Here is a 24,130-nt window from a genome sequence, read left to right on the forward strand (position 1 = left end):
ACTTGCCTTGTTCCTAAAGGTGTTAAAATGAAAATTTTCTTAAGATAGCTAAATACTGATGACAGCCATTCCTTTTAGAAATCTCAAATTGCCTAAAAGTCATTTTGGATGCTCAAGTTGGGTAGAGGAGTTCAATGGATGCATTATTTAGGGAGATGATGTGTTAAACGAATAAAAACATTTCTTGATTTAGATAAATTGTACATGTCTCTAAATGCTCATGAGCATTGCAAATCTACAAGAGGAGGACATATTGTGGAGGGTTTCCCAAACTTGTTTGACTACACTCTCCTCCCTTTTTTTGGAGGCGGTTGAGACCTAGTGTTTCAAAATATCAATTTGAGAAATGTTGCTAGCTGATGTGTACCGTGTGTTTTGGAGTGATGCTCACAAACAGGTTCCTGGAGATTTATGTATATCAGAGTTTCTCAATCTTGACACTGCTGCCATTTTGGATCTGGCATTTCTTTGTGGTGGGGGCTCTCCTGTGTGTTGTGGGGTGTTTAGTAGCATCCCTGGCCTCTACCCACTAGATGCCAGTAGTGTGCTCCCAGTTGCAACAATCAAAAATGTCTCCAGACATTACCAAATGTACCCTAGGAGGCAAAATTGCCCCCAGTTGAGAATCACTGATGTACATAGACATCTGGGAAGGAGGTTGGTTCAATCTGGATCCACACATAGAGGGAGCTGAGTGTGGGTGAAAGACCTCTGAACTGTTGGAAGAAAATGTCTTTCAGTCCAGACTCCTCTCTGTGTTACTATGAGGTCAAATGGCTCTTATTATGTGAGATTTGACCATGTTCTCTATCCAATGGGCATGGTAGAATATCTATCCTGACTGGGCCATGAGTCTGGGTGAGGTCATGGTGTATGTGAAATCCTTTAAACCATAAAGTTCGGCTTAAGAGGCAGAAAACATTGATTGTTAAAGATTGGTCACCCTAAAATGATGCACTGGTTTAAGTTCTAAAGAAATTAACATCACACAGTGTTTTCTCCTACTTGGGGTGTGCAGCCCAAGAATTATATGAGATTCTCTTCTTGGTGCTGGTCAGACAAGGACAATTCATTGCTTGTTCTAATAAATATGGCCTTGAATTTTGAAAGGAATGGGAACTCTTAAAGATGGTAGTTTTCATAGGGTGGAAAAGGGGTATGTCCTCTAGCTCTCCCCGAGGACAGTATTTCCAGGAATGTCTGCATAATTTAAAAATCATTTTCATTATTAGAATAAGATATGTCTGTGTTTAGTATTAGGTAATATGTTCTATTGTTTTTCTGACATAAAGTGAAACCATAAAGAGTTCTGGGCAGTGAGCAAAGACTCTCAAGAGGACTTGAGGAGGGACAGAAAATGACCCCACTAAAGGAGGTTCTATCAGAAACTCTAGGGAAACATAAAACTTTTAATGTTTGTAATACGGAATCTGAATTTTTGAAAAGTACTTGAAGTTCCACTTCCAAGTAAATGGATTGGTCATTCTTTTCCCTATACTACCTGCTAAGGACAACAAACATAAGACTCTGAGGGTAAAGAGAAGAAGACAGACCAGACAGAGATCTCAGAACTCAAAGAACAACATGGCCATGAGTTCTTTGGGTTTTCTTTTTACCTCATATATCCCAGACTGAACCCTGGAGAAGCCAGAAACCCAGAAACGCCAATGAGCACAGACTTAATAAAGGCCCAAGAAAAGCCTGCTCTCTCTAGCCTGAGGACCAGGAAAAGGGAAGCCTAGCAGAAAATGCTTAGATGATAAATGTTCTACTCTTGCCAAATGCCACAGAACAATCATGGCCCTACCCCAACCAACCACAGAGGCCTTGTGGGCAGCTTGGACTTCCACCCTCAAGAGGCTGTAATGAGGCACCCTGTGTGGGAAGCCAGGACACTCCTCCTCTGCCAGCTGGAAATAAACCCTCTCCCCCTACACACACAGTATCAGTGGAGACCATGTGGGAGCCACAACTCACATCCTGCCAGGCAGTAAGGAGGAATTCCAACAACCATAACTGTTAGATCTTTTATTGTGATCCCTTCCATCACTCCCTGAGGCTCTGCTCATTTTTCTTCTATTTTCCCTCTGTTGTTCACATTGGGTAGTTCTATTGTTCTGTCTTCAAGTTCACTGATTCTTTCCTCTATCTCCTCCATTCTGCTATTGAACCCATTCACCAAGCTTTTTATTTTGGTTGTTGTGTTTTTCAGTTCTAAAATTTCCATTTGGCTCCTCTTTGTAACTTCTATTTCTTTTCTGAGGCTTTCTATTTTTTTATTTGTTTCAAGCATTTTTTTTTTAATGTATTCTTTTTTTTTTATTTTATTTATTTATTTTTCCCCCAAAGCCCCAGTAGATAGTTGTATGTCATAGCTGCATGTCCTTCTAGTTGCTGTATGTGGGACATGGCCTCAGCATGGCCAGAGAAGCAGTGTGTCGGTGTGCGCCCGGGATCTGAACCCAGGCCGCCAGCAGCGGAGCATGCTCACTTAACCACTAAGCAATGGGGCCGGCCCTCAAGCATGTTTGTAATTGCTTATTGAAGCATTTTTAATGATCTTGCCTTTTTAACTTGTCAGATAATTCTAACATCCCTGTCATCTCAGTGTTGGCATCTATTAACTGCCTTTTGTCATTCAGTGTGAGATCTTCCTGGTTCTTGGTATGATAAGTGATTTTCAATTGAAACCTAGACATTTTTGTATTATATTATGAAACTGTGAAGACTGATCCCACATACTCTGTTTCAGTGCCTCTGGGTTGGGTCTTGGAAATCAGCACTTTAAAAAAGTATCCCTGGTGATTTTGATGGTCAGTCAGATTAGGAACCACGACTATGATGCTCTGAGGCCTTTCCAGATCTGAGTCCATGAGATATGGCACACATCAGTTTCTGACAGGTGTTCAAGTGACCATTTTATTTATAAGGTCTGGCTTTCAAGGCCTGGAATCAAGTCTGACATTGATTTGTATCCCTTAGAGTGTGTGACACACAAAGTTCCCAAGGAATGTCTGTAACTGGGGAGTTGATTCATTTCTCTCTGAGTGGTGCAGACTAATAAGAGGGGCGGGGGTCCAGCCAATCCTAATGAGTCCCTGTGCCCTCACCTCTTTGTCTCTCTGTGCTGCCATGTCTGCTGATGCCACTTGGCATGTGGTGAGTGGAATGCAGGGCAGATGAGTAACAAGAGGAGTGATCTCCTTTCATCTACACACACACACACTAGTGGCATTTGTTCTGTACATGCATCTTTTTAAAATTACCTTGCAAAGGGAAAAAAAAAAAACTATGGGATTCTTTTTGTTATTTTCATGCTGATTCTGTGAGAAGAGATGCATGGTTTAGACCATAGGACTTTTGTCCAGGCTCTGGTTTCAGAGTTCTGGCTTTGAAAAAGCTCTAGTGGTCTTTTGTGAAATCCTTAGCTGCACTGCCTGCTTCTGTGTCTTTCCTTATAAACAGGTGTAACAAAACACCTTGTGAGAATTAATTGTGTGGTATTTCAAAACTGAACATAAAGTGGGGAGGTTACTACCTGTCTATTCACATTCAAAATTGTAGTACTGTGTTTTCATTCCACTTGTTCACTGGGCTCAAAGCTGTAAATCTCCTCTTCTGAAGACAAATAAACCTGCTTCTCAGAAGGATCTGAAATGCTTCCTGGCATTAATATGCTCTATTATTATCCAAAAGGTTTCTTTTTGAACCTAAGATGAAACATTTTTAAAAATGCAGAGATTGATAAATACTTGGAATTCAAAACAAAAATCGTAGTTCAACGTTGAAAAATTAACATCATAATATTTTACATACACTCTTTATAATTTTATTTTCCAAATTCACTTGGCTTTTCATGGATATTTATCCTTCTGTCTAATTTTAGTGTGTTTTCAGTTTCTCAGAAAATCCAATTGGAATTTTTATTAGTATTAAATTTATAGAATAATTTGGGGGAGAAATAACGTTTTTATAACATTCTGAGGACTTGACACAGAAACAACATTTTTATAACAAAACTGAAGACACGAAGCGGCCCTGTGCCTGATGGACTTGGGCACAATCAACAAATGTGATAGATCCCATGGAAACAGAAAACACCTCCCCTAAATGTGCAGCTTTACATTAGTGAGCCCATAGAGTTCAGTTCTTTCAATAAAGACTTAGAGGTTATTAAAGCATAAAGCTATGAATATTCTCAATATTTGTGAGTCTTCTTCCTATATCAGGAGACCCTGGCTGGGTGTGTACTGCTGTGCCTGGCTCAGGAAAGGCACCATCCCAGCATGTGGGGTCTTCATGGCCCAGGGGAGCTTGCCAGTCATTTTCATCCCAATCACACTGAGTGTAGCAGATTATTCCAGAGCTCTGGGAAGAGACTGCAAAAGCACAGGCACTTGAGAAAGGTGAAGAAATCTCCCTTTCCCTCCCAGGTCAGAGAATGGCATAACCATGTTATGAACAGCTGGTAAACACCTATTGTTCCAGGCAACGCGGGCAGCACACAGTGGTCATAATCTCATGAGGAGCAGCTTACATTCATTGAGAGCACCAGGCCTCCTGTTAGGTGTTTTAGTATTTGTCCATCCCGAGAGACCTGTGTGGCGGGTACCATTGTATTCTCAAGCTATCAATGAGGGAACTGGCATTGGAGAATTGGCACGAATTGTCCAGGGTCACCTGACTAGTAGTGATTTGAACTCAGAGCATTTGGCTTTAGAGTCCCATCATACCAACCCATCCTAGCCAATCTCAGACTCCGATTTACCGGGATGGACATGACACATGGCTGGACAGCTGACCAATTGTAGAGATGAGGATATACACCAAGTACCAAACAGGTTACTCACTCCCTGAGTGAAAGGAACAAGGAATGAGATGACCCAAGAAAGCTTCAGCATTATGTCCACTCACAGGTTCCTTGTACCCAGCAAATTTGGGGATGGTCATCTGCATGGAGATTGCTCTGTATATGCTGGGCATAAGGGTAATACAGACTCAGTGCTGATACCATGTTTTAGAAACAAATAATCTGCCTTCCACATTCTTACCAACTTCTGTGGATATCCTAACACCTTGCCTTGCAACAGGAAAGAGGATGAGGATGGTTCATCTACCAAATGATGCAAAAGCATCAGGGACAAGACAGCGTAGGACGGTGTCCTTCCCATCAACACAGGATGAGGAGTCAGGGATTTCAGGCCAGCACTGCTTCTGCCACAGCCAACCACAACCCAAATGGGGGTCTGTGTCTGAAATAGCCTGTGTCTAAGGCCATGGCAGCTCTCTGATATCATACATTTGGAAAGACCTCTCTTTATACTGGTCCAAAAGATGAAACATGTATTTAAAGCAATCCGTATCACTTAAAATCACAGGAATAGAGGCCAGTTCACAAGTCCTTGTTTGAAGGCATTAGGATAATCCCCATTTCTTGTTTCTGTAAGAAACAATGACATGGGGTGCTGTTATTAAGCCATTTGGTCAGAGTCCCAGAAGCAATAGGATCTGCCATCCTCCATCTGTTCTCATGAGGTACCCACTGGGGCCAAAAGCAGAGAGGATGGGGCAGGCACAAGGCCCAGACCTGCGAGTATGTGGGCAGAACACGTCAGCTCTGTACCCAGAGCTCAACCCTACCCACCTCAAGCCTAGACACAAAGTCCTAGTCCTACATCCTCCAGTGTAAGGAAAGCCCCAGCACAGTATTATGTGTATATGGCAAGGAAAAGGGTACACAGGTGGCCTTTGCCAGCTACGCATGAGGCAGCATCCAAGAGGAGAAGGAGATGCCTGGGCTGCTCTCAGGACAGTGCGCCAGGCCACTTGGTTCCTCCAGTAGGAAGTGGGGAGGGCCACCTTCTACCAGAGTCGGGGCCTCCTGATGCCCACTTCTCAGCTTGTTAAAGAAGAGAGAATCCAAAATGGCAGCATCCATGCTCTGGCCAATTTTGCCCATGGCAGCAACCCCCAATCGGCACTGTGTGGGTAAAGACCTGTTCCCTGATCTCCTCCAACAGTGCTCATCTTCTCACACTAAAGAGGTGAGGGGAAGGGATGGGGACCTGGGCCCAATGTGGAATCCCAGCGCCAACCCCATCCTTTCCTCTTCAAGCTAAAACTCTCTCCTCAGACCATTGCTCAGCCATGGTGTCCTGCCTCTCCCTGGAGAACATGCACACAAAACAGGAGTTGTGCAAGGAAAAGCTTCAGAGGGCTGAGTGTTTGTCCTAGTGAAGCTGCTGATGGGTGACACACTTTGGGAAATTCACTTAAACATCTGAGTCCAGTGTCCTCATTATAACCCAGGATTATACTCTCTAACATGCAGGCTGTAGGAAGGGTGATCTGAGAAAGTGTTTTTGTTTTATTTTATTTTATTTACATTACAAAATGATCACCCTGATAAAACTATTACCAGCTGTCATCATACAAAGTTATTACAATATTGTTGACCATATTCCCTCTGGTCCCTATGGTGTACACTGCAGCATTATTCACAATAGCCAAGATTTGGAAGCATGGATATGGATGAATGGATAAAGAAGATGGGGAAGTGTTTTAGGGTACTAGGCATTCATTTTGATCAGGGATGGTAAGACAAGCAGCCATGGGAATGACTGTCTTGAAGGAAGAAGATTGTTAAACTCAGTTTCCTGGGAGAAAAAGGCAGGGCCACACAGAGAAGAACCAGGATTGGTCGCGAGGCAGAGGGAGCAAGGGAAAAACATGGTCAAGAGCCTTTATTCTGGTTTCTAAGGGAAAAACGGGCAAGGCAGGGTAAGCAGGGTTAGGAGGGGCTAGTCTGAGTGATTCCAGTGGGCTCTGGGGCATAGGGGCTGTCCCCAGTTGTACCTGGTCCTGGGGTGATTAGGGCAAGTGGATAGTGGCCGGGAGTGTGAAAGCCCACAGAGGAGGTGGTTGGAGTGTGGGCTCTGGACTGGTTGGTTTGCACATGAAAGGTGTGCTCCAAGGCCCAGTTGCTTGCTGTCTCTAGGAACCAGCTAACCCTGAGAAAGGCAGTCCCTACAGGGTTGGCAAGGCCCCAAGAGTCAAAGCATCAGAATACAGAAATAAAGACACGCTTAATACAGGAAGTGCCCGTATTGTCCTGCACATAAACACTTGTATAGGATGCTTATGATGAGCAAGACAAGGGGCATGTTGTTACCTAAACATGGGAGAAAGGTGGTTCTCATTGCCCAGTGCTGGTGAACATGTTCCTTTTCAACAGTTCTTCCCTGGCTCTGCTCCCAAGCATTCCCAAGTGCCTACAATGGAATTTTATACACATATGTAGTCTGGCTAACTTTCTTTTTATGAACTTGTAAACTTTCTATTTTATGAGTATAGTGTTATAGTAGGTTAAATATGGTGCGATTATTTTTATAAATGGTCATCGTTGTGTCAAACAAGAGTATAAGCCTCTCTTATAAGGACATCAAAAGAAAAAAAAAATCGTAAGCAAATGAGAGTCCCAGATCCCTGGTCTTTCTCTAGAAATCTAATCCTGTACACTTTAGGACTGCCAGATCAGAGATGAGAGAGCCACGAGGCCTGCACTGTTGCTACCAGGCTGTCCAGGCCAGACCTTCTTTTCCACATCTGAAGACTGAGGCCAGAGGCAAAGCCATGTGCTCACACGACACCAGGGCTTTGGTTTCCTTCTCGGTTCAGGCTTGTTCCCAGACGTCAGCGCAATTCACCATCTGGTTACATTTGGCAATAGAAACGACAAGCATGAGGATTTCTGGCCCAGAAAAATATGCAAATCGTGTTGGAAACATCTGAAATGCCACTCCTGTAGTTGTCTCTCTGGCTCAGCACTAAGGCTCAATTCTGTGTGCACGTAGTGTACATGATGCTCTACTCAAGCTCCCAATCAGAGCTCCATCTCTTCACCCTTCGAGCTGTACATGCATTCCCTCTGCTTCGCATGCACCTAAGTGTCTGCCTCTCCCTGTCCCACCCCAGGCCTCCTGGTGTTCCATCTTCCCACTGGTAGGTGACTCTTCTTTCTCTACTTCAGCCAGCCTTGCGTGGAGCATGACTTCCCTCATTATCATCCATCTCCACTACCCCTGACCCAACCATCCTACCCAGATCCATACCACTCTCCCCCCGCCCAGGACTCCTGCTTTTGCTGCCACAGTCCATCCTCAGCCATATCAGGACACCCTCAGCTGAGCCCATGTGGAATAGGCCTTTGCATTTCCTTCTTCATCCAGCTCAGAGTGACTGCTATTTGTTTTAACCACGCTCCTCTCAGTGCATACAGCACTCTCGCTCACACCCATCTGGCACACCCCCAGCCCCAGGCCTGCTGGAGGAGGTGACCCGCAGGCCTGGGTGGTTCTGGAGTCACTAACCTCAGGGAGGCCCACTCTACTGCCTGAAACAGCACTTTCCCTGCCTCAATCCCTTGCATGTTTTCCATGACCTGTGTTCAGTACCTCTCCACTCTCCTCCAACCTCTGGGGCCCTTCCCTCCCTCTCACTCTCACTCTAGCAGATGAAATGCTTTGGGGGAGCTAGGGGCCATGGGGTTGGAGGATCATCCTCTTCCTTCACCAAACAGACAGCCGTCCCTCCGCCTGTGTGCATCCCTCCCTCCTGCCCACCCGTCCTGTGTACTAAATTCCAGCCTCCTCGTGGTTCTTGCACTATCCACCACCTTCCCCTGGACACTGCCTGCGTGTTCAAGCCTCTACCGTGAAACAGACCACACCGCCACTCGGCCTCACCTGGCCAGCTGTCCCTCCCCCACCAGGGAAAGGTCTCCAAAGACTTGCTTATACTCGCTGGCACCATTTCCCAAATGTCTGCTTCCAGACAGGTTTTGAAACATTCCCTTCATCAGATCAGCCCTTGCTATGGTCACCAGAGTCTTCCTTATTTGTAAGTCCAAAGGACATTTTATCTTCAGTTTTTTATTGTGGTGGAATACACATAACATAAAATTGACCGTTTTCACCATTTTTCTGTGTACAGTTCAGTGGCATTAAGTACATTTACAATGTTTTGCAACCATCACCACCATCCATCTCCAGAACTTCTTCATCTTCCCAAACTGAAACTCTGTCGCCATTAAACACTAACTCCCAATTTCCCCTTCCCCTAGCCCCTGGCACCCACATCCTACTTTCTGTCTCTGAATTTGATGACTCTAGGTACGTCATATAAGTGGAATCATTGGTTGTTTGTCTTTTTGTGACTAGCTTATTTCACGTAGCATAATGGCCTCAGGTTCATCCACGTTGTAGCATGTGTCAGAATTTCCTTCCTTTTTAAGGCTGAAAAATATTTCATTGTGTGTATATAACAGACTTAGTTTATCCATTCACCGTTGAAGGACACAGGTTGCTTCTTTCCTTTGGCTGTTGTGAATCATGCTGCTGTGAACGTGGGTGTGCATGAAAGAGCACAAAACTAAAGTTGTGTCTCATTTGACCAATCACAACCACCCACATGGTTGGCTTCTCTTTTCTCTTCTTTACAGAATGCTCTCTTTCCTCAGTATTCTCCCAGCCTTCCCTCTGTCTCTGGCTGGCACCTCCTCCCTTGAAGTGGTGTGATCTTCCAGGCTCAGTCCTTGAAGGCTTATATACCCTTCCACCCTCACTCCCCACACCCCTTCGTTCATCCCACGCCTGTCCCACCTTTGCACAGGTGACACCCTGGATGTGTCTAAACGCAAACCTCCAGCACAGAGACTGTGGTCTTCCCCACACACAGTCCCTCACTTTCTCCTCTTGCTCCTCCTACTCCTCGCCTTCCCCCTCCTTCTCCTTCCCTTCCTCCTCCACATTCACATCCCTGTGATTGTCCTGTGAGCAGGCATGCAGCTCCCTGCTTGTGACAGTATCCCTAGGGCATGTAGTTACTGCTCAACTAACCATTGTGAAAGAAAAGAAGGGAGTTGGGAAGGGGAAGGAGGGAACTCATCGGAGGCTGTTTGAGGCTAGCCACCAGCTGAGAGCATTTCCAGTCCTGGACCTGATGGCCAGAAAGTTTACCTAGTCAAATGATGCCATGGGCAGTCTTCCTGGTACAGAGGCCATAAATAAGTGACAGAGCCCAATGGGTAGGAAACATGCAAATTAAGAACTGTTTTACTGGAGGCAGGCAGATTACCTCAAGCACTTCCAAACTGGTGGTTTCCTTCCTTTAGTACAGAAATGCACGTGCATATTACCTTAATCTTATGCACTCTAATTTAAAAGACTTTTGTAAGTATGAGCCAGCAGAAAAGCACCTTTCCCAGGTTAAATCCTTCCTCGAGGCTGGTCAGAGGCATTGGCCCTGATACGCTCCCTTCCCTTCTTAAAACTGAAGGCATCCAGGAGACTCCTGGTAAGCTCCAGGGCCCATACTGAAGCATCAAACTGCCTCTTCCCATACACCCCTGTAGTTACTCCACCTATATGGTAGTTACCCTTTCCAGATTCTTTTTTTATAGAATCTTCCTTGGCTGCCAATAGGAAATGTTGACACAAATAATCCCTAACCAATCTATAAATCAAAATTGGGGTGAGTTTATTATGAGCCAACCCTGAGGACGATATAGCCCAGGGAGTCCTTGCACAAAGGAAGGGAACACCCCAAAGAATGCAGAGTACAGAGTGGTTATATACCATCAAAAAGCATGCATCGCATATGATTGGTATGTCCCTTTTGCAATAGTCATGAGATTGCTTTGCCAGCACAGAAATTCAGTAAACACAGCAGGTCAGTGGTCACAGGCGGGTGGTCACAAGGTGAGCATAGCAGATCAGCAATCAATCTTTAGTTTAGGGAGTGATGCTTATCCTTGATGAAATGTCGTTGTGGGGGAAATTACATGCTTATCTTTAAGGGCATTGTTCTTGTCTTTAGGACATAGTAAATACTTAAAGCAGATATACAATGCATGCTCAACAGGCCACATCAGGCCCTTTTGGAAAAACAAGGCCAGGCTGAATTAGTTTTAACCCAAATGGCTTCCTCATATACTCCAATATATCCTATTGCTTGTCATTTATGTATCAGAAAGAAATATTGAATTTTCTCCTTTTGATCATTTGCTTAAGGCAGAGCGCCGGCTTCTAGGAGTTATATTTCCTTCCCATAATCTTTAATTGTCATTCCACAATGGCCCACTTTTTGTTTTAAAGGAGACTGACATTAAAAGCAGCAGCAGGACTCTCTTTTACTTAACTGATTAATGCTCTACCTTGCACAGCAGAATAAAAGGGGTGTGAATCAGGGGCTTAGAACATGACAGGGTGGGGGCTTGGTGCTCTCTGGAGAGAAGAGGAGAAAGCTGTGTGTGGCTCAGCACATCAACCCAGCTTCAGGTTGGAGAAATGGCCACAGGCATGTAGGAAATGGCTGGTGCTGTCTTACTTGTTCTAAAGCTTCTCTTTGGTTAATATTAAAAATTCAGTGCTTGATGAGAACATTATTTTGCCTATTTTCTCTTGGCTTCACTCTGCTGAGATCTGAGGATAATCACTGTGTGGTCCTACGTCTGTTCTGCCAACATCTGTTCTTCATTGGGGGTAGGCAGAATTTGGAGGCAGATTGGATAGTAGATTCAGTCTTGGTCATCAGGATGGCAATCCTCACTGAGGCCACACCAGTCAGATGTGCCTGATCGTTTTGGCCCTCTGCTCATCCAAGCGAGGGCAGTGAAATGGGTTTGAATACCTAGTTAATGGCTATTCTATTGGTCCTAGTGCTTCAGCTATACAGTGAATTAGAAGCTAATTATCTCCCTGTTGGACAAAATGCTGGTGAAATATGGACATTTTTCAAGGATATTGGTTTTATGCCTTGTAGCAACAGCTTGAAAGATAATGGCTTTTCCCTCAATTCTAGAGTGCTTAAAATAGGATTTGATAAAAATCTATTTCAAATGCACTCCTTTGTGTATGCAGCTAAATTTATAATTATACCTGGAAGCTGTAAGTGTGGTGTAAGGCCCCAAATTAACAGCATGTGCTGCCTTGACATCTGGTAAAATTGGGAGAGCCTCAAATGGCCTAATCGCCAAGTTCTCCTACCCAATCTGCTCCCATGGATAAGGTTCCTGAGCCAAACAACTCTCTTTATCAAATGGACCAGGTGCAGGTCCTGCTGATCCCTGAGGAGTGGAGGCTGTGGAATGATTCAAACAAGCCAACTGCATCCTCCAGTGGAAGCCAAAGTCACCTCACCCTCTTGTTACTACAAAGCCTGCCTCCCACAGGCCCTGGTTGTTCACTCTGTTCCTGAGTGCAGCCCCTGTGTGTCCCTGCATGGTTTGTGGTGTCCTCCTCCCCCAGGCTGTGAGCATGTGTGACTAATAAACTGCTGCCCATCTCATCTGTCCAGTGCCAGGTGTCATATGTTCACCATCCCATAACCCTAGATGAGGAATCCTGCCTTCCCCAGTTGGGTGAAGAGGAGGTGATCAAAACAACTGGCATAATGAACAGGATGGCCCAATCTGTACTGAGGATACTCAGTTAGCTTTAACTAACTTCTCCTCGGCTATTTAACTGGTTCTGTGATTCAGTGAAGGCCACCACTGATGGATCCACCAATTGCTAGTAGGCTTGAGCTTTGGCTTGAATGGCACTGTATCTCTCTGTCACATGTTGTCTGCTCTTCCCACCCCAAAATGCTCTCGTCCCCAAGACAAGAATCATTAATCAACTCTACCCCAGCATGATGTGGCTTCAGATTCAGCCTGTGTATGGCAGGTGGTCTCTGAGGCTCCCACCTGAAGACGGCAGCAACACAGTACCCTAACTGGTCAGCACTGGGTCTGACCTGGTGACCATCATTGACTGCTTGGGGCACCATACAGACATGGTGTGCGATTGTGCATCCCCAGAACAGGCCCAGAGATGGCCCTTTGTGAGGTTTTCAGAAGAAGGAGACCACCACCTCAGGAGGAATTAAGCATGGCACCCCAGTGGCCAATAGTTGCTGTTCAGGGAAGAGTAGCACTCTTGCCTGTTTCCTGTGCTCCTGCTCTTTGCTACTGCCCATGCCCTTCTGACCCCCAGAGTATCCAGGTGCACATCCATGATGGCCCATGGCTCAGGCATTGATGATAAAAATGAGTGGGCAGAGAAGCATTTGGTACTCAACTGCTATCCCAGTGCAAAACCCTAGCCAACGTGCCTGCACGTTGCTTAGTGCTGCTGCTTAGCAGCACAAATAGGGCTAACCTAATGATCATGGGGCTTGACGGCCCCCACCCATGTCATAAGTGAAATGACCTTACTGGATTGGACCCCAAACCCAGGGAGATTGACTGACATTGCCTGGAGGAAGAGGCAGGTTAGCGGGACTCCAAATCTTTCCCGTAACCACCCAGAAGATCCTCATTATCAGTGATTGGAAAGAGACAGAAGCCAAAAGCCCTGACTTAATGCAACTAAAAATCCATAATACTGAGGGAATTTGTATAGGGACAGAGAGAGAAAAAAGGAGGACTGCACAGGAGGAAAAGGCGAGGCTGCAGCAGAGGATGGTTTAGATGCACCAGCCTCTGGGTTTTGGGCCCAGCGCTCCTCCACTGCACTGCTCTGCTGTTCACATCTCTGTCACAACAAAGATCCTAATCCCCAAGGTTGTAGGGAAAACACCCAGGGCAGTTGAGGGCACAGCAAAGAGGTAAATTCAAGCCCAACTTAAACCCAGAGTCCTTAAACCCTATAAAGTAACTTTCTCTAGGGGGAGGCCCCTAACCCTGGCAGAATACTGATTTGAGGTTCTCTGGAGGAAAAATTTTATGAATATGAGCAAGAAAGAGAAGAACTCCCTGAAGTATGGCCAGTGATTTAACAACAAAAAAAAGAGGAATGAGAGAAAGAGAGGAAGAAAGGAGGGAAGGAAGGAAGAAAGGAAGGAAAGAAGGAAGGAAAGGAAGAAGGACCTGGATGGATACAGGGGGAAGAAGTATAGAAAGAGAAAAATTAAACTGATACAAAGGTCCACAATTTAACCCAACTGGAAATCTAAAGTTTACTGAAAGAATTTATGCAACAAAAGCAATAAAAGGGTGCAGATTGGCTTTTGCATCTCTACAACAGAGGCTCTGAATCAACTTTCATCTATGCTAAAATGAACCAGTTGGTAATCCTTCATAGTCATTGCATATTTACTTTTTCAAGAAACTGCCAACCTGTTTTCCACAGTGTCTGTCCCATTTCACATTTCCACCAGCAATGTATGAATGAGCCTGTTCCTCCTCACCAGTACTTGGTGGCGTCACTCTTTCTTGTGTCTGCCATTCTGATAGATGCGAAGTGCATAATTTCTTTGCTTTTAGGAGAAAGCTTTCCCTGAATACTTGTCTTTGCATTCATTGGCTCTGATGGGTCACATGATCACCTTGAACCAATTCCATCTCTGCTCATTTTCCATGGGCTGAGTGTGAGGGAGCAGTTCTTTTCCTGGAGGAGGATAGGAGTGTGATTGCCAGAAAGGAAACGGATGCTCAAGGCCAACAAACAAACAAGACAAAACAACACATAAAAAATAGTTTTCTACGCACCCTGTCCGCAGCACCTCTCAGAGAGTAGTATTTGAAAAGGGCTTACCCCTGAGTGGATGTGCTAACAGATTACAAGAGTGTGAATCATGAAACACAGCACGCCCTCTAGTTTCAGGTGCTGTGGCAGGTTCTAGTTTAGAGAGATGACAAGGACTCATGTGGTCTCTTCTGTGGAGGGTTCAGCAGGCAAGTCAGCAAGACAGACTGAACCAACAAACAGGGAAGCCACGTGTCATTTGCACAATGAGGCTGCTGCCCTAAGGGACTCTTTCTGATGACCAATTGAATATGTACAATGGGGATCCCAAAATGTGGGTCATTTGTCCAGGTGTATTTCACAACAGTTTCCTAGATTTGAAAATTATGCAAACCCACCAGCCTAAGTTCATCTTGTTTTTTTGAATTTCTCAGCTGCTTTGCTAACGCAGCCTCCAACAACAATAAATTCACATGGAACAGCCAAGAGTTCACACGCTTTTATTACTTACTATATGTTGTCATTACATTCAGAACAGTTTTTCTTCATCTTAAAATTACTTTGCTAGGAGACTCAAAAAATCCAAGCTTCTAGTTCTGGGGATGAATGTTGATTGTGTAATTCGTTTGTTTTATTTATAAGTCTGCTTATCTTTTATGGAAACAGCCTGTGTGGGTCCATTTGACTCAACTTGGACATGACCAACTAGTCACACCCTCCCCGGGGAGTCACTTGTTAATTTGGTGCCAGCCACTGAAAGCATGTTAGCACATGCAATTCACGGCAGTGGTTATTTTGAGGTTCCTGAGTGAATCCAGTTAAACCTCCTCCAGCCTCAGTGGGAAACATTTTTTGAACTATGCTGAGTCTAGAGAACTTGTTCCAATCTTCAGTAACAACCCTCAAGAGAAAAGACACTGGCTACAATATTGAATTAGATTCAGCAAATCCAGTGAGTCCGGGGAGAATGGTTTAGTTGTACTTATTCGAGAGTTTCTACAATGTTCTCAGCGACGTTGATATGCACCCCTTAAACTGGATTCTCTAAAGGGAAATGAGCAGTTCTGCCTTTTGGAGGCAGCCCTATAGAGGAAGTAGGTGAAAGTCTAGGTGCTTGGTTTATGAACTTGTGGGTACAGTTAACTAGTTAAGGGTGCACTTCGCCAGCTCATCAGAGGAAAGGAAAAGTTGGAAACTGCCATTTGTACCCACAGAGTGTTTTACTCTGTACTTGATGCATTACTCAGATATTCAGTATTGGAATATGATAGGCTCTTAAAACCTGTATTTACTGTCTCAGAGCATTCTAAACATCTTGTTTTCTACTATCAACCATAGACATTTCTCCTCTACTATAAACAAACAATGAACTCCAACCATAATCTCTGAGGAAAACGTACACACCGACTACTCATGCATGTGTGGGTATCGGCTGCCCCATTTGCCCCAGCAGCAGCCAGCAGTCACCACACACACCCTTGTTTGGAAAGATTTCCCTCCTCTATGTGCTTACCTTTTCCCTCGGATTCTCTAATAGACTTCCTCCTTCACTCCTCTGTCCTCCTCTCCCCTCACCTTCACCCTGTTTTCTGCTTGTACATTGGCTTCTCCTTGGCCATGACTCACCACTTGCCTCTGCTGTCTCTGGTGACCCCCAACCCTTGCCGCTCACCTCCTGTGGAACCAGACACGGACCTTAGAATTCTTCAAGCATCTTTGCAGAACATAGGTATGTCTATTTCTATTCAATGTTTGCCTAAAAGAGGGAACGCATCATGTGGGGAACGATCCCCACATAGCCAGGATGTCCATTGGGGGATCACCACAGAGAGTGACTCTGAAAATATGTCCCCCTTCGGTCTTGGCTTACGTTGTGCTCCTTGTGCTCCCCTCATCCTGCAGAGCAGTATTCCATGTCTTAAACATCAAAGGCAGCCCCTTGGACACCATGCTGAGCCTCCACAGACGCTCACAGGGGACGTGTATGTTGTTTTCAGAAGTGCCCCTTTTACTGTCCTGAGCTGGGGAGAACTTTAGAGAAAACCAAAGGCTCACCCCATCAATTGCTCTGGGACTGTGGACATTTCCCAGAGTGTTGTAGGTCTTCAGAACTCATGTTTACAGAAGAAAGCAGCCTCACTAAAGTTTCCATTTCCTTAATCTCAGGATGTCTTTGTTGATTAGATTTTCTTGTTTTAGTCAGTATTGTTACCAATGTTGTTTCCATTTTCTTTGGGTAGCTTCTCTGGGCATATGTGTGTGATTATGCTTGACATTAAAAACCTGGCATTGAGTCACTTACATTTTGACATGCAGCTGACATTCTAATTCTGACATCAGATTTCGCAGAGAGAGCTATCTCTATATTGTCATACAAAACAAACACCATAAGGTTGGCCTGAGCCTAAGCAAAGCCAGATACCATGTGAAATGGAGCTCCATGAAGGCCCCCATTTTCAGCTTTGTCTCCAGCTTTTCCATGGGGTGGTCATGGAGCTGGTACCCAGGACCTGAGGTCTTGTCCTTGCACTCAGCCTGGGCACAACCTCTCCTCAAGACTCTCAGGCATTGCTCTTGCTTTCCTGATTATACTCTGGGGAGTTGGCTTCATCCTTTCTTTGGAAACTTAAGAGTCCTCTTATTGAAGATACATCTGACTGTGTGGGGTGTGTAGTTTTTCATTGTCGCTATTCCCGAGAGGCTTGACTGCACGTTGCTGTGAGTCGCCAGACAAGCCTGTCATCATAATGCCAACAAGGATGAAACGACAGCGTGCCTGCCTTTTCCCTGCCTTGAGAAGTGCAGAAAGCTGATGAATACCCCAGCGGAGTTCTCCCCTTTTTACCCTCACGTCTTCTCCCCTTTCTTTTACACTCAAGCTCTGCAGTAGAGATATTATGAAATGTCTGTGGCAGAGACTGGCTACTTGTTCACTGGAGTCTGCAGCCAGCCACATGAGACAGGATTTCAGAGCTTCCCTTGAGGAGAGGTGTGACTGGGTTCTGACCCATGGAATGCAGGCCAAAGAGATGTGCATCGGTTTCAGGCCTGGCTCATAGGAGTGCCCATCTGTTTTTCACTCTTTTTCTTAAGACAGGTGCAGATTATTCTTTATTTTCCGCATTAGATCCATTTTCTACCTTCCTGTACTCTGCTGTGTGTGCTGGGAAGCTGACGTTTAGACTGCATCATTGGGCTTCCTTGTGTTCTGGCTTCAGGTTGGGTTCAGCCAACAGGACACCAGCAGAAAACTGAGAGTTGGCAGAGACAGATGTCAGGCTGATCTGGTCTGATCTTGCCTGACGTGATTCTGGCAGTGGCTGCATTCCTCTAAGGCCACAGCTCCTATCAGATAGGCCTTCTTCATGGTTTTAGCTCCTGCCAGCCTCTGGCAACAACACTCTTTCCTCTTGTCCCTCCATGCCAACATAGTAATTGTTTCCAACCATTGCTATCTCTGGGCATCCCCCAACCTTACCATCCCTCGTTGGCTCATTCACCTGCCTGTACCTCTATGAATAGCTCCTCCATTCAACTCTCTGTACTTGGACACTTGAGAGTGCCATCTGTTTCTTGTCAGGACTTTGATTTATACAGTAATTGGAACCATAAGTAGCCTCAGAAACAGATCCTCAAAATGGAATTCTAGAATTGGGTTGTTCACATATTTGATGAGTGATCACAGGACCTCTTTGGTGGGGGGAAGGGAATGCTGGTGACCCATGTGTGCAATAAGGTGCTGGAGGAGGGCCAGGTTGGGGCAGGTGAAGTGTCGGGCACACAGTAGCTATTGTGATGATGGAGGGTACAGAGTCATGGGATGCCTGTTGCTTACAGTTTCAGAGAGCCTATAAAAACAAAGGGCAAGCTTGGGAATTGAACACCCCACTGAAGGCACCAATGGAGTTGTGAAAACCGTTATGGAGGCCATAAAAGAATATCATATCTCATGCAGCCAGAGCAGGTCTGGTTGAGGCTCAGGCCCAAGCAGACTGGTCAGACCAGTCTCTTTTTTTGATGTAAAGGCAATAGTTGGGAAGGAGTAGGCTCTTAGGTTGAAGATGGGAGCATTTGGACAAAGAAACTAAAACTTTGAACTTCTAAACATCCCTAAAGCCCACAGTCTATCCCCTCCTTACTCCATCTAGGAAACCTTCCAACGCTGGGGAACCATGCGGACTCTATCAGTCTCCCCTTTGCACTATCAGAGTTGGCCCAGAGTGGCATACGCTTGGGTTGTGGCCCCAACCAACTGGCCGTGGGGCCTTGACGTTGCTGGGGGGTGGGCTGGGGTGGGGAACGCCAGAGGTCAATAAAACAGAAGTCACTGAAAGACTGAAGGGAAAGATGAAGAAAGAAAGAAATGAAGAAAAAAAGAGATTAACAAAAGACCAGATTTCAACTCTCCAAACATTCAATAAAGTGCTTCTTCTGATGCCCTCACACCTAAATGTGCTGTAATAGCTAATTTTAAAAAGAAACCATCAGGGGAAAAAATGATGATGCTTCTGCTTGTTAGCTAACAGGGAATTTTGTAAACATGAAAAGAAGTGTTCAATTTATATGTCCCTGAACAGTTAGTTACTCTCCATAGCCTTCCTCCATCTAAAGTTATCTCTTCTAAGTATAAAATAAAATAAGAGATTAAAAAACATTAAATGTACAGAGTTTAATGAATAATGGGGTCCCCGCCTCTCCCAGCCTTCAGGCCTTTCTCTGCAGAAGCCAAGAGGATCCCTCAAATCTGCCTGATCACAACAGTCTTGCCTGACCTCTCAGCGTGGAAGGGCCAGGCCCATTCTGCCCTTCATGCTTGTTGGCCTTTGTCACACAAGGACACAGCACTAATCAGATGATGCTGATTTTCCTCCCACATGTCTATAAGCCCTGGGGTGATGGGGGCATAGGTGTCCTCATTGCCTTTCATTGCTTCTTCTGGACTAATATCCTCCTCCTCTCAAGGAGCCTCTAGCTTTGCATCTCCTGTTCTGCATTATTTCTGCAACAATGGCTCCATTTATTCTTTGTAAATTTTATCTTCTGGATCACTATTATTTCCTCCAAAGCTATTCCTATCATAATTCTAGTATTTCCTTCCAACCCATATATTATTTTATATTTAAATAGTTGAAAAAATCTATACCAAACAAACAATAAACAAAAGAAATTAGGCATGGCTATATTAAAATCAGATAAAATGGACCTCAAGACAAGAAGTATTATCAAAGATAAATAGTGACATTTCATAATGATAAAAGGGTGAATTTATCAATAAGATATAACAAATATAAATGTGCATGCACTTATACACAGAGTTTCAAAATCCCTAAAGAAAAGCTGATAGAAATTAAGGGAGAAATTCACAAACCCAAATTTATAGCAGAGATTTTAACACCTTCTCTCAGCTAGTTATAGAATCAATAGAACAATACATCAATAAAGACATGGTTATGAAAAAAGCAATAAACCCCCTTGACTGATTTGATATTTATAACAACACTGAACCCCATCCTGTAGAATATACTTTCTTCCCAAGTGCACGTGGTATGTTCATCAAATAGATTTGATAAAATTAAAAGATTGAAATCAAGCAGAGTATCTTCTCTGCATGTAGTGAAATTATTTTAGAAATTGGTAACAGTAAGATATCTAGAAAAGCTCCAAATAAATGACAAAATAATTTAGAATATATTTTAAACTGAGTGATAATGAAAATGTAACATATCAAAGTCTGTTGCTATGCTAAAACAGAGTTCACAAGAAAATTTACAGCTTTAAATGCTTTTATTTGGAAAAAGGAGAAAGGTGTAAAAGCAATGACCTAATGTTCCACCTCAAGAAGCTAGGAAAAAAAGAGCACAATAAGCCCAAATAGGTTAAAAAAAAAGAAAAGAAAAGAAAGAAGCATGTATCTATGAATGAGGAAACAGACAAACAGCAGAGAAAATAAACAAAGCCAAAATCTGGCTTATTTAAAATAAAAACAAAATTGATTGACCCCCTAGCTAGATTGATAATGAAAAAGAGAACCACAAATCACCAATATCAGGAATAAAAGAGATGATAAAGACATAAAAAAATAATAAGCAAATATTACAAACAACTTTATGGCAACATATTTGAAAACAGATGAAATAGGGAACTTACTTTATAAATACAACTTAACAAAATGAATAGCAGATGTCAGAGAAAATTTGAATAGCTCTGTATCTATTAAAGAATTTGAAATCATTGTCAAAGATCTCCCCACTAAGCACACCCCAGCCTCAGAGAGTTTTACTGATGAGTTCTATTAAACATTCAAAGAAGAAATAATACTAATTGTATACAGATGCTTTCAGGAAATACAGGTAGGGGAACATTTCTTAACTTATTTTAACTTAACTATTTTATGAGGCCAGAGTAACCTTATTACTAAATGCTGAGAAAGACATTGTGAAAATTAAAATTTCAGAAAAAATTCTTCATAAACATAGACACAAAATTACTTAACAAAGTAATAGCATATTGAATCTAGTAACATGTAAAATGGGTAATACATCATGACCAAGTAGGGTGATTTCCAGGAATAAAGGGTTTGTTTAACATTTAAAATTCCATCAACATCATTTACCACATTAAGGAAAAGAAATACATGATCAACTATAATGATGCAGTAAAAGCATTGGAAAAGGAATTAAAATCCATTCATGACAAAAACATAAGCAAACTAGGAATGGATGGAAACTTCATAAATAAGATAAAGAATATCTACAAAATCCCACAGCTGACATCACACTTTATGTTGGAATATCAACACTTTCCCATCTTTGAGATGGAGAAAAAGGAAAGGATTCGTGCTATCACCACTTCTGTTCAATATTGTGCTAGAGTGCTCGTCTTTGAAACAGGGCAAGGAATAAAGTTTGAACAGTAAAACTGTCTTGTCTCTCTTTGCTAAAGACAAGATTACTTATTTATTTATTGTGGCAAAACATAAATAACACATGGTTTAACGTTTTAAACTATTTTTCAGTGTGCAATTCAATGGCATTAAGTACATTCACACTGTTGTGTAACCATCATGACTATGAATTTCACAAACTTTTTCATTACCAGAAACAGAAACTCTCTAACCACTAAGCAAGAACTCCCCATATCTCCCTCCACCTAGCCCTTGGTAACCTCTATTCTACTTTCTGTCTCTTATGAATTTGTCTATTCTAGACATTTCATATAAGTGGAATCATATAACATTTATCCTTTTGTGTCAGATTCATTTCACTTAGCATAATGTTTTCAAGGTTCATCAATGTTGTAGCATATGTCAGAACTTCATTTATTTTTAGTGCTGAATAATATTCCATTGTATGGATATACCACATTTTGTTTATCTATTCATCTATTTATGGGCACTTAGGTTGTTACTACCTTTTGGTTATTGTGATTAATGCTGCAATGAACAATGATATACAAATGTCTGTTTGAGTCTCCGTTTTTCAATTCTTTTGTGTATATACCTAGTAGTGGAATTGCTGGGTCTTTTGGATTCCTTTTATTCATTTTTCTTGCCTAATTCCTCTGGCCAAAACCTCCAGTATTATGTTGAATGAGAGTGGTGAGAGTGGGCACCTTTGTCTTGTTCCTGTTCTCAGAGGGATGGCTTTCAGTTTTTCCCCATTGAGTATGATGTTGGCTATGGGTTTGTCAGATATGGGCTTTATTATGTTGAGGTACTTTCCTTCTATATCCACTTTTACTGAGAGTTATTAGCATAAATGGATGCTGGATCTTGTCAAATGCTTCCTCTGCATCTATTGAGATGATCACATGGTTTTTATTCCTCATTTTGTTAACGTGGTGTATCACATTGACTGATTTGTGGACGTTGAACCATCCCTGTGTCCTTGGTATAAATCTCACTTGATCATGGTGTATGATCTTTTTAACGTACTGCTGTATTCTGTTTGCCAATATTTTGTTGAGGATTTTTGCATCTATGTTCATCAGTGATCTTGGCCTGTAATTTTCCTTCTTTGTATTGTTCTTGTCTGGCTTTGGTATCATGGTGATGTTGGCCTTGTAGAATGTGTTAGGAAATGTTCTGTTTTCCTCAATTTTTGGGAATAGTTCGAGAAGGATAAGTATTAAATCTTTTTTGAATGTTTGGTAGAATTCTCCAGAGAAGCCATCTGATCCTGGACTTTTATTTTTTGGGAGCTTTTTGATTACTGTTTCAATCTCTTTACTTGTTATTGGTCTATTCAGAATCTCTATTTCTTCTTGGTTCAGTTTTGGGAGGTTGTATGGGTCTAAGAATTTATCCATTTCTTCTAGATTGTCTAATTTGTTGGCATATAGTTTTTCACAATATTCTCTTATAATTCTTTGTTTCTGTGGTATCTGTTGTAATTTCTCCTCTTTCAGTTCTAATTTTATTTATTTGAGCCTTCTTTCTTTTTTTCTTAGTGAATCTGGCAGTTTGTCAATTTTGTTTATCTTCTCAAAGAACCAGCTCTTAGTTTCATTGATCCTTTCTACTGTTTGTGTTTTTTTGTTTTGTTTTGTTTCAATTTCATTTATTTCTGCTCTAATTTTTTATTATTTCCATCCTTATGCTGACTTTAGGCTTTGTTTGTTCTTCCTTTTCTAATTCCGTTAGAATCAGTTTAAGATTGCTTATTTGAGATTTTTCTTATTTGTTAAGATGGGCCTGTATTGATATGAATTTCCCTCTTAGCACTGCCTTTGCTGCATCCCATACGAGTTTGTATGGTGTATTTTCATTCTCATTTGTCTCCAGATATTTTTTTATTTCTCCTTTAATTTCTTCAATAATCCATTGGTTGTTCAGTAGCATGTTGTTTAGTCTCCACATCTTTGTCACTTTCCCAGGTTTTTACTTGTAGTTGACTTCTAGTTTCATAGTATTATGGTCAGAAAGGATGCTTGATATGATTTCAATCTTCTTAAATTTATTGAGGCTTGCCTTGTTTCCCAACATATGGTCCATGCTTGAGAATGTTCCATGTGCACTTGAGAAGAATGTGTATTCTGCCGTATTTGGATGGAGTGTTCTATAAATATTTATTAAGTATATTTATATTTGTTTAAATCCACTATTTCCTTTTTAACTTTCTGCCTGGATGATCTATCCATTGATGTATGTGGGGTATTAAGATCCCCTACTATTATTGTGTTGTTGTTAATATCTCCTTTTAGTTTGTTAATAGTTGCTTATGTACTTTGGTGCTCCTGTGTTGGGTGCGTATATATTTATAAGTGTTATGTCTTCTTGGTGGAGTGTCCCTTTTATCATTATATACTGCCCCTCTTTGTCTCTCATTACCCGTTTTATCTTGAAGTCTACTTTGTCTGATATAAGTATGGCAACACCTGCTTTCTTTTGTTTGCCATTAGCTTGGAGTATCATCTTCCATCCCTTCACTTTGAGCCTGTGTTTGTCTTTAGAGCTGAGATGTGTTTCCTGGAGGCAGCATATTTTTGGGTCTTATTTTTTAATCCATCCTGCACTCTGTGTCTTTTGATTGGAGAATTCAATCCATTTACATTTAAAGTGATTATTGATATATGAGGGCTTAATGCTTGTTTTCTGGTTCTTCTGCATTTCCTTTGTTTCTCAC

This window comes from Ceratotherium simum, chromosome 3 (genome assembly GCF_057802395.1).
Source record: "Ceratotherium simum simum isolate JZ-2026a chromosome 3, ASM5780239v1, whole genome shotgun sequence".
Classification (NCBI taxonomy): domain Eukaryota; kingdom Metazoa; phylum Chordata; class Mammalia; order Perissodactyla; family Rhinocerotidae; genus Ceratotherium; species Ceratotherium simum.